The sequence below is a fragment of the Staurois parvus genome, unplaced genomic scaffold, assembly GCF_062004578.1.
Source record: "Staurois parvus isolate SC_StPar_1 unplaced genomic scaffold, SC_StPar_1.0 ptg000058l, whole genome shotgun sequence".
NCBI classification, from domain to species: Eukaryota; Metazoa; Chordata; class Amphibia; order Anura; family Ranidae; genus Staurois; species Staurois parvus.
Window position 1 is genome coordinate 4,439,950 of NW_028317854.1, and position 11,992 is coordinate 4,451,941.

Genomic DNA, 11,992 nt, shown 5'->3' on the forward strand with positions numbered 1-11,992 from the left:
CTCGCCAGTTGCAAGCATGGGCTCTGGAGGAAAGGTGTTTAGGACATACAAGGTACATCCTAGGTTCTTAAAGTACAGATGTACTTCGGTTTACAAATTTAATGCTTTCTCTGGGATGTTTCATATTGCGAAAAGTTGGTAAACCGAAACACAGCTTCCCATAGGAATGCATTGAAAACCAATTTATCCATTTTGGAGGTCAGAAAAAAGTTTTAAAAAGTCGCTGTCACTATAGGTCAGTGCCGGTTTTTAAATGTAATTACCTGCTTTTTTTTTCTTCACTATAGCTCAGAGAATCAGCTGTCACTTTCCCCCCAGCTAAAAGAAAGAAAGTTTCCTTTTAGTTTATTTCCCTGAGTTAAATGAAACAATGTTTCCTTTTAGTTTGTTTCCAGAGATAAAAGAAACAAACTATCCTTTAGCTAGGGGAAAGTACCAGCTAATTCTGTGAGCTATAGTGAAGAAAAAAAACAGCCGGAAATTGCATTTAAAAATCGACACCGACATACACTTTGTATTGCGAAAAAAATTTGTAAAAGATTTGTAAACCGAGGCATTATTTACAATGGATTTTCATTCATAAACCTAAAATTATATTAACTGACGCATTCGTAAACCGAGGTATACCTGTAGTTATAAACCGCTGACATGAAATATGAACAAAGCATATCCCTCTCAAGTGTGTGTTTGTTTCAATCCAGAGCACTAAGTGTCATTTCTGGCTGCTGCTTCATTCCTCTGCTATCAGCATGAATCACTTCTGCAAAGTGTTCCTGACACCAAGAGAAAAATGGTGACAGGAGGGGGTCTTCCAACAGATTGACAGCCTCATCTCTGTTCCTGTGTGCTGTGTGGAGGAGGGTGTGAGTTTCTTCCCTCCAATCAGCACTCAGAGCTCTCCTCACTGAGCTCTGCAGAGTATAACTTCAGCTCCCCACCCCCTGCTTTTGGAAAGCTCAGACAATCTGTATAAATTCTGGACTCTGAACGGCTGTAGAGAAGAGAGGGTTCAGATAAATGGGTACAACTTATGCAGGAGGATTTGTGTCATCTCTGTGGATCACCTGTGGCCAGTCACTTCACATGGAAGGGTTTACAACTGCTTTAGCCCTGGTTCACACTGCAGCGGTGTGGGTAATCCATGTGATTCACACAGGAAACACACTGCATTCCTGTACAAATCATATGCGATTTGTATGCGGTGCGATTAGAGCCATACATTTTGTATGGCTTTATTCCCACCGTACCCACACCAAAAATGTGCAGGACCCTTTTTTGGTCTGCACTAGAATCGGATCCCATGGGTATTTACACCCATGTGATCCGATTCTGCATTGCACTGCATTTTGCGGATAGATGTGGGGGTGTCGTTAACGTAACATACACACCCGCAGCGGTCCATGTGAACTGGATGCGATTGTCATGCGGTGCGGAATTCGCACTGAAGACGCTGCGGATTCCGCACCGCATCAGTGTGAACGGAGGCTTAAGTTCTTTTTTAAGATAGACTCAGACAAAATGATACCTTTTTGTGTGCAGAATGTAATGGAAAAGTTACATTTTTTAATAAATGATCCTGAGGTTTTTGAGTGTCTGTGATGGTACTGTAATTAGCAGCATTTTGGCAGTACAGGAACTATATGTGTGTGTTGTATAAAGCTACTAGGCACAAGTTTTCACAGATTTAGATACTTATTGTATTAACATTTGCTGAGAAGGTAAGTGAAGTTCTGTTGTGTTATGTTATCACCAGGGGCGGACTGACCATTTGGAAGCTCGGGCACTGCCCGAGGGCCCAGAGTCAGTAGGGCCCCATGAGATGCCCTTGGTACCTTTTTCATAGGCTTTTTTGAGTTTAGGCAAGGACACAGGGGCCCCATGATCCCCTATTGGCCGAGGGCCCCATGAGTTGTCAGTCCGCCCCTGGTTATCACTCAGTTTAGCATTACTTTCTATGTACTCATAGAGGTAAGTTAATCATTGCTAAATAAGGTTCATTTTGCAGACACCTCCAGTCAATCAGTTTCAAGGAAAAAAGTCAATAAGTTGGAATGAATATTTTAGCCAGTCACTACTGTTTACCTGGAATAAACCTTATAGTGGGGACTTTTATAACAGAATGGGTATACATGCTCGCTCAATAAGACTGTGCATGTTTATCCATTCAAAAGTAGTTTGTCTATAATATGTTTACAGAGTACTCATAGGCATAAAATGAGCATTTTCTATTTCAGCTATTGCAGCCAGATTGTCCTTAGACATCCCTGGTCAACCGTTGTCTGCAGCATAGGATTGATCAAAGAGATTAGAAAGCTTTTTCTGATGGCTGTTGTTCCCCTGCAGACAAGCTGATGCTGGAGCTGTCATCCTGATACCTCTTCTCTCCATAGATGTAAAGTATAAATGTAGGCAAACGGCTAAATACACAGTTGAAGTACATATCTGTGAGCTGTCTTACCTGCCAAAAACATTTTATTCTGTCCAGGCAGATTTTGAATCCTGACATTTCTACCATACACTTTACAAAATACTGACCATCTACTTCCTGCACTTCATTTATCTCTATCATACATTCCAAAAACAGGATTTAGGATATAGATTTGTCCTTGCTACACACCTCGATAGCATGGACCATGTAAAATGGACCATGCAAGAATGAATGTTTAAAGACGGGCAGACTGACAACTCATGGGGCCCCTGTGTCCTTGCCCACACTCAAAGCACACCCAAAAAAGCCTATAAAAGCTACCAGGGGCATTTCATGGGGCCCCCTACTGACCCCGGGCCCTTGGGCAGTGCCCAAGTGCTTGAATGGTCAGTCTGCCCCTGTTTACAGAATATCTGAACCCACAAACAAAAATATTGCATCTTGCCAGTGGCTGTATTAGTTTTCTTTTTTTTTTCTTGTTTTCATGTGGTGGCCCTTCCTGTCCTGGGATAACAAAGCTCACTTACTGTACCTACAGAAGAGCAGAGCTGTCATCCTAAGGCCCCATGTACACAAGACACTTCTGAATGATAGAAACTGACTGCTGTTTAACGTAGGTTAAAAAAACGTCTGTTTAGCCGCGTTTGCATACTGCGTTTATGCGCGTTTATGAGCGGTTGCATTTAGAAGCGTTTTTTAAAGATAACCTTAAGGGACCTTCCAAAATGCCCAGAATGCACTGCAAAACAGTAAATAATTAACTATTTCAGACATTTTGAGAGAAATAGAGAGAGCAGAAGCAGAGAGAGCAGTATTTGTTGAGATTAGCTGTCTTTTTTTTGTGGTGTTTGGATGTGTTCCAGCTCATTTCTGTGCAGAAAGTATTGCAGCAGTGTCTAACATATTTTCTTTCATGCGAAACCTCAAAGTATGGTGTACCTGGTCCATTTGAGTACCGGGAAAACACTTTGCATGCATTTTACGTGATGAAAAAAGGCTCTGGACAGCATCTGGAAATGGAAAAGTTAAAAAAAAAATTTCAAACGCAAACGCTTATAAATGCAGTTAGCCGCGTTTAAGCACGTTTACAAGCATTTGGTGTTTGAAACGCTGATAAAATCTACTGCTGAACGCAAGTTTTCTGCGTTCAAAAAAAGACTGTAAACTCAACTGCCTGTAAACGACTGTAAACGACACAGTGTACATGGACACATAGGAAAACATTAGGGTGAGTTCAGGGGCTGCTAAAAAAAAAGCTGAACGGCTCCTAAACGTGAGTTTATCAGCTGCAGTGTACATGAGCCCTAAGTCAGGATGTGCATTGGGACTACAGAACACCTACCCCTGTGCTCATCTCTATAATATAGTGTGGTGGGGTGTTCGATAGTTCACACAAGTGAATTGGGCAAGGCTAATAACACTGGTTAAAATGTCCATGCAGCATAGACAAAGAGTGCAGGAAGGCAGTAACTGGTAGAATAAACAGGTACCAATGATATATTCAACAGAAAAACAAAAGAAATACATTATTAGGATCATTTGTCCATTTTTCATCCATCCGTTGACATCACTGCATCTCTATAGAAAAACGGATGTTAACGGATGATTATCCATTTACATCCACATCTGTCAACATCCGTTTTTTTAAGTGGATCAAAGCCCTAATTTTATTCCGTTAATAAAAAACGGAACAGATGAAAAACAGATATAAGTGAACAAACGGTTAGTTTTTGCATGAAAAAATTTGAAAAGATGGCTCTGGGACTCTGAGAAGTGGTTAAAGACTCTAGCTGATGTAAAAAAAATGTATGTTTTTGAAAAAAACGTGACTGAACTGATGAAACAAACGGTCCGCACACGTGCCTTAGGGTTTAAAACCATTGGAGCTGTTTTTACCATTTTTCCTTCATTTTAGGGTTTAAAAATAATGCAGTAATCTGAAGGGTGGATTAAAAATGTAGTGTTATATAACTAATTTTTGCAGTTAAATAGTACATTTATTCACAGAGACCTCTACCCTAGGGCAAAAAGAAAAAAATTAAATGAGGAACGAGGGTCATTGGTTCTCAAATGAGGAACAGTTGGACGTTATGTGCAGTAAAGTTTGATCAGGGCTGTGATTGGTCAGTGGAGGAACAGCAGCTCACAGTTAAGGTTACTCTCTGCTCTAGTAACCAAGCTTTTTTTTTAGAATAACAGCACTGTGCAATAGAGCTAGTAAGACAGACTGAGATGCTATTTGAAAATTCATTCAAGTATTTAATGAATGCATAAGTGGAGAAAATTAGGGGTTTATACCTGGCTATGCTTACACTTTAACCTGCAAGCACAGTAGAGCCAATCAAATAGTTTTTCCCTCATTGACTTGTCAGTGGTAATCTGCCTGTACATATTACCATTGCTTTAACAGCTGTGGATAGAACAGTAGTGGTCAATTTTCTTGATATAAGGGGCCTCAAGTGTGGCCAGTGATATCACCAATGGGCGGCACCTACAATAATATTTGGTGAATGCAATACTACAGAAAAACATTCAGAGACTGCAGGCATGCAAAAGAAGATGGTCAATGACTGCAGATATTTGACAAAAGATAGTTAAAGACTTTAAATAAGAGTTGCTAGAGACTAGGGGCATGTTTTAAGAGACTCATTACATGGAACTGTTAGGGATCACTGCCTTTTTACAAATTCATACTTTGATTGTTGTGATCCCTACTGCCACAGTAAGATGTTGTGCCACAGCAAGATCCATTATGTAGTGTACCCCCGTAGGAGCCACTGATTTGGATACGTTCTTCTTCTTTGCTCAACTTTTTCAAAAAAATTACAGTCCCTCTAACACCCCAGGTTGAGCATACAAACATACAATATAACAGGAAATCACTGAAGGTAACACTTAGTACCCAGTAGCAGCTCTATATCAAAGAAAACAGGCACCACACCAGGTAGTAAAAGCAAACTTAATATATTGTCACCTAATATGGTTGGTGACTAGGTGAGCATAAAATGGATTAATAATGGTAACAACACAATTTAGCACACAAAGTGATTATCAGTAGGCATAATATGAAATTTGGTGTCCAGTTCAGCATACACAGTAGCAACGCAACCACTAGTGCAGCAGTGAGCAGTAGTAAAGTTGAATCTGGAACTATACTGTCAAAACGCATTTATGGCAGCATCCTAAAATAACTGGGTATGCACTGTCCAAAAGAAAAGGTGGATGGTGGCGGTTGGGGCAGGGGAACAAAGGGGGCTTAATAATAATTATATAATATATAATAATTGTTATGGGAGGGGCAGTCCTTTGAGATGTTCTTCTGTAGGCTATTATTAGGGTCCTTGAAGAGCATTTAACGACAGTCCCAGTTAACTTGAATGCAATATAGGTGCAGTATAGGAATGGTATAATCTTAGCACAGGTTCAAAGTAGATATAGATCAGATGCGGTAAAGGTTTGCTTTAATGCACTATAGGGTTGGTATAGGTGCAGGCTAGGTTTGGAATAGGTGCGGTATAGGGTGCTGTATAGGTGCTGTATACTTGGTGTCTTGCTATAAGTGGCTCAGTTCCTGCTAGCAGTATCAGCAATGGGGGAAAAGCCATCTCACTAGTCCCAGGAATGCTGCTTTCCCCGAAAGTCTGCAGTGATCAGTGGTGGGAAGCAGAGGGCGAGTGGGCACCAAAGTCTCACTGCAGCAGTGGTACAAGTGCTGTGATGTTGGAAGTGCTGTGCTGCCCCTGGATGTCCTCTCTCCTAGTTTCAGACTAAGTTCTTCACTGGTATGGTCTCCAGCTGGCAGGTGAATATTCAGACAGTAGTGCTCTCTTTCTAACTCCCTTGGTGCCAAGAGAAAGAACTTTCTCTCATCTCTCAACTCCTCTTACTAAACAGTGCATATTGGGATCTGTGGTGTAACCATTATAATGTAAACATTATATAGCTGCTGTCTCAAACTACAACTCCCAGAATTCTCAGTGCTCTGCATATAAGTCTATGGGCTTGTTTGAAATTAGCTGTCCCCTGCTGGCTGGAGGAGGATGGTGCAGCATAACATCAGTATCTCAGCAAAGGGACAGAAGAATAAAGGGCAATGTCTCCATCTCCATATTTCTGTAGCCCAGCTCCTGGTTACAATTAAACAAAATTAGAGGGAAAAACATAAAAAGAGAACAGGAATAGATAGCACAGAAAAATGATAGTATAAAATAAATAAACTGAACCATTTACCTACTAGAACCCATTTTAAAGAATCCTTCACTGGCCTGTATAAGCACCTAAGTGAAACACAGACTAGTGTCTGCAGGGGTTCTGAGGGCCAGACAATAAGTGCCTTTGGGCTGTAGGTTGGGAGGTCATGGGATCTTGAACATAGGATCTCAAAACTGTCCTCAGAAAAATACAGCTCTGTACTTCAATCAATCACTAAGGTGGAAAAATCCTAACTATAACTATTCTTAAAAACTTATTTTCAATCCATTTCGGTTCTGTCATATGATCCTGCAGTTCTATGCAAGGAGCATTCAACAACGGCTGTGAATTGCAGGAACCTTGATGTCACCCATAGGATCCCATGACTCAGATTTTGTTGCCACTCCCTTCTCTCCCCTGCAGCAGCCACTCACTGACACAGGGGAGCTGCAGATGTATGATCATGACCAGAGCAGACTAAAATTAGGTACGTAGATCTTTTTTAATACAGGATGGGCAGAAGGAGGGGGGCATTTTAAGGAATGGGCAACAGAGTGGGTAAGTGGTTAGCACTTCTGCCTGGCAGTACTAGGGTCCTTGGTTCGAATTCCAACAACGGCACCACCTTCCTGGAGTTTGCATGTTCTGCCTGTACCTGCGTGGGTTTCCTCCGGGTACACCGGTTTCCTCCCACACTCCAAAGACATGCTGGTATGTTAATTGGATCCTTTCTAAACTGACCCTAGTATGTGTATGTATGCATGTAAGTTAAGGACCTTATATTGTACACCCCTTGAGAGTTAGGGACTGATGTGAATGTATAATATACTTTACGTAAAGTGCTACGTAAATTGATAACGCTATATAAGTACCTGAAATAAATAAATAAGGACTAGTTATAGTTAGGCTCTTCTTCCACTGTAACCCACTGCTGTTCCTAAATGGAAATCTACAAATGATTCACTGTTAGTGAGACCTGATGATGCATTTGGCAAACTGTGAATGCCTAATCTCACAGTTATACCTATAGAATGTCATGAGTTTACACTTGGCTCTGTGTAATCCAGCTATTACTCTAGACTAGAGCCTGAACAATTTATCATTTGCAGCTTTTGTACAGGAGCTGCTGTGACTTGTTCATATTAGAAGATGACCTCTGTAAGACCTAGATTGTTATAGACACAAACTACACCTATGTCCTAGTAGAAAATATACTGTATTGTCTTTATTTTCTTTTTTCAGAGACTTTAGTATAAGTGAATGATAACAGAGCCCCCTGTCGAGCAGTGGCTGCACATGTTAGGGAGGCTACTGATTAGTGGCACAGGTAGCTGCTGTCAGCTGCTCCCCCGGCTGTCACTATCTTTAGTACTTAATTGTGTAATCAGGGCGCGCAGCAGAGGGAGGGGCTGCTCTCTAATCTGTTATTCCAGCTTCTGAATAATCATACTCCCAATTCTGTGTATCTACCTCCCTTCCTGTCAAGTGTTCTGATTGGGGGTAGAGAGACAGGGGATATACATTGTACCTTTCAATTAGCCCCTTCATTTGGAAAGGGATGAATGATTAGTCATCCATGCACAATGAGGATGTACTGGATAAATGTATTTGTGAAGGAGTGAACACTATTTCATGCCAGACTGTCAGGACGTCTTTTATTTAATCTTGTGGGGCTATTATATATTTCTTAAGCTGGCCATAGGCAGGCAGATGTCAGGCATACTGACATATAATGAAAAAGCGTGCAGCTGTAAAAATTAGAGATGAGTAAATTGATTTACAAACTGATGCAAATTGGGAAAATGTAATGCTTTCCAAGCAAATTGGAAAAATGCTGATCCTCTTTAGTATGTTTATCTAAATTAATTCAATCTTAACATGAACATGTAAATGTGTGTTGGGAGAGAATCTGGGAGCTGCAATTTACCTTTATCCTCTTGATTTCCTGGAAGTCATTTCTTTCTCCTTTTAGTGATTAGGATCACAGAGTATCTGAAGTGGCTGCAGTGTTTTCTCTCCAACCTGTGTGCAGTGATGGATCCTTTTTTCCCCACAGAACATAGAAATGATGCTTTCCAACATGTTGGAAAACATTTCTGAGTAATCTTGTACACTTTGTATCTGTTATTGTACTAATCTGTTAGGCTAATATAAAATTGCAATGGTGACTCTGCCATCGGTGACGTATTGCCAGTGGCTGAATCACCTTGGAAGTGTCTACCCTAAAGGGTGTCACTGTATAAGCTAAATTCACAAGGCTTTATACAGGGATAAGGATCTTTATTTTTGGTCCTTCAAATGTAAAATCTGCAAATAATTGTCACTTTTTTGAAAATAAGGATCCTTATCCTGGTGCCATAGCCTTGCAAGCCTTATTTTTGAGCCTTATCTCTGGTCTTGAAAGCTACAGAGTGACTTCATAGAGATAAGTAAGTGACCTGTTAGATATCCAGTTTTTGGCAACAAGAATCTCATCTTATTTACGCTATCAGTCTCTAATAATTTTGCTCATTTGATTCCTTAAACTAACTGTCACATCCTAGATCTTGTTTGCTGAAGTGGAATTCTGCCAAGCACTGTTGTCTTGTTTTAGACAGTGGCCAAGGTTTAGAACTCCTTTCAATTTGTGTTTAGTGCTGGTTTGGGGGAATTTCTCCTGAACGGAGTAATCTTGTACACTTTTGTATCTGTTCATAATGCTATTGTACTAATCTGTTAGGCTAATATAAGATTGCAATGGTGACTCTGCCATTGGTGACATATTTCCTGTGGCTGAATCACCTTGGAAGTGACTATCCTAAAGGGTGTTACTGTATAAGCTAAATTCACAAGACTTTATACAGGGATAAGGATCTTTATATTTGGTCATTCAAATGTAAAATCTGCAAATAATTGTCACTTTTTAGAAAAGAAGGATCCTTATCCTGGTGTCATAGCTTTCTAAATTGAGCCTTATCTCTGGTCTGGAAAGCTACAGAATCTCCAAGAAGGGGCTGAGCAACATCTGGCTGTCTGGGCTAGTGAGGGAGTGACTTCATAGAGATAAGTGATAAATGACCTATTAGATATTCAGTTCTTGCCAACAAAAATATCATCTTATTTACACTATCAGTTTCTAATAATTTTGTTCATTTGATTCCCTAAATTAACTGTCACATCGTAGATCTTGTAAGTTAAGGTTGAATTCTGCAAAGCACTGTTGTCTTGTTTTAGATAGTAGCAAAGGTTTAGAACTCCTTTCAGTTTGTGTTTAGTGCTGGTTTGGAGGAATTTCTCCTGAACTGATATGACACGAAGTGAGACAAAATCTTATCAAAACAAGGGAAAATCTACTTTGGAAAGTTGTCACCCCATTGTGAAATTTCAATTTAACCTCTGTTCTGGTGACGGATCTTAACAGTACTATTTCCTCATGATAACTAGAATCAGGCCTGCTGCTAGAAACAATGGGTCCTCATACAGCAAACCTGACAGCTCCCCCCAAAATATCACAGTTTACTATGCTTCAGTTATGAAGGAACACAGTGAGTGATCAGTGCTGTTCATTTAGGAAAGGAAGTGCTCTTCCCCACTCTCTGTCCTAAAGGATCCTATTGTGTGCTGTGTGCAGCTGCCTGTGGAAAGGAAAGGAGGGAAGCTGACAGCACTGCGGGGGAGGGAAACAATGGGAGCATGGGCAGCAGAGGGAAAGAGGTGGTGCACAGGGAGGGTGATGGGTGCAGCGGGGGGGGGGGGGAGCATTACTGGAACTAATCCCCTGTATGGCTCCCTTTGCAGCAGCTAAAGGCCAGCAAAAGGAGAAGCAGCCATCTTTCAGCAGATAAAAGCAATACAGGGGATTGGTTCCATTAATTCCCCCCCCCAGATGTGCCAATCACCCTCCCTGCTCACATCCAATCCCCCCATCTGCCTAGGCCCCTTACAGGAGGACTGGTGGTACCCCCTTATCCATGGCCCTGACTGGAATAGATGTAAGTCTCCCCAACGGTGACACAGAAAAAAAATAAATAAATGAAAGGGAACATTTCCTCATTCTGTCCAAAACTCAAGTTTTTTTTGTAACGATACAATTTAACATCCAACATTCCTGACTACTGATACAAGTAATCAGGGATTTGTAACATTTCAAGTATTTTTATTTTCATTAGGATAAGCAAGAAAAAGAGTTGCAAGGGGGTGGGGGATTTACTAAAACTGGAGCACTCAGAATGGAAGCCATGGTAGCTTCTAACTTCAGCTTGTGTAATTAATATTTGGCAATAAAAACTGGAAGTTGATTGGTTTCTATGCAGAGCTGCACCAGATTTTGCATTCACCAGTCCTAGTAATTTCCCCCCAATGTCATACCTGGGGCAAGTTATGGTATGCAGATAAGTTTTTAAGATTACAAATGCAATTACATCACAAGGACAATATATCCTACAGCCAACAAGTGTCTAGTAAGAGGGAAGGAAGATATGTGAGAAGGCCCAACCAATTGTCTTTATGAGACATATTCATTTAAACTGCAAATAGGCATCAAATATTATCTCAGATGACACCTAAGAGGCCAGGTGTATGAAAAGGAGGTTGGCAAAAGATGAAAGAAAAGATAAAAAAAAGAGGAAAGAGGAGCAATAAGGGTCAAGAAAGGATTGTGCAACAAACTGGACATGCAACTGAGCAACATCACCCAAAATGGGCAATGCTGTTACCTAGGATTATCAAGCCTAACATATCCATAGGATTTGACATTTTCTGAGTGCATATATAACAGCCAAAGTGAATTTTGTGTCTATAATGCAATTGAGTAGTCAGATTTTCCATTTTTATTGGCACGGCACATTTCCTTAGCCTATTCAGCAACAGTAGGACTTACTGAAGATTTCCAATGGCACAATATCACCACACAAACTAAAAACAACAGAGATAACCCTTCTTGATACAAGAAATCGATCCAGGTAAAATAGATAAGGGAGCAATTTGAGAGGCCTGAGATGTTTTGCAGGAAGTAATTTGGTGAAATATACTGAAAACAGCATTCCAGAGGGTTTGAGCTATCAATGTCATTGGTGGAAGTTGCATTTTGTATGGCTAGGATTAATCTCATATCTATCATTACAGTAAATGAATTCACCAACATATTGGTTGTGACACTTGTAAAGGAATATTTGCTTCATGTTAATGTTCTATGATGACATCAAAAGGGATCCCAACACTTTGTATGTAGCATGAATACATAACTTCTTATTAAATAGTACGTATATCTAAAATTGACTGCATAGTCTTTATTTTCTATTTAGAGGCTTTCCCATTGAAACTGTGTTCTCCTGTGCACTACAATGATAGAACTCATTTTTACCCATGCTCATTCAGAAGGTCTCACACTCCTTG

At 40.4% G+C, this 11,992-nt stretch overlaps 1 protein-coding gene across 1 annotated transcript in view; it reads left to right on the top strand.

The window, feature by feature from the left end:
• TMEM132E (transmembrane protein 132E) overlaps positions 1 to 11,992 on the top strand; it is a 643,603-nt gene that overhangs the window by 514,045 nt on the left and 117,566 nt on the right. The gene's annotated exons all lie outside the window — the stretch shown is intronic.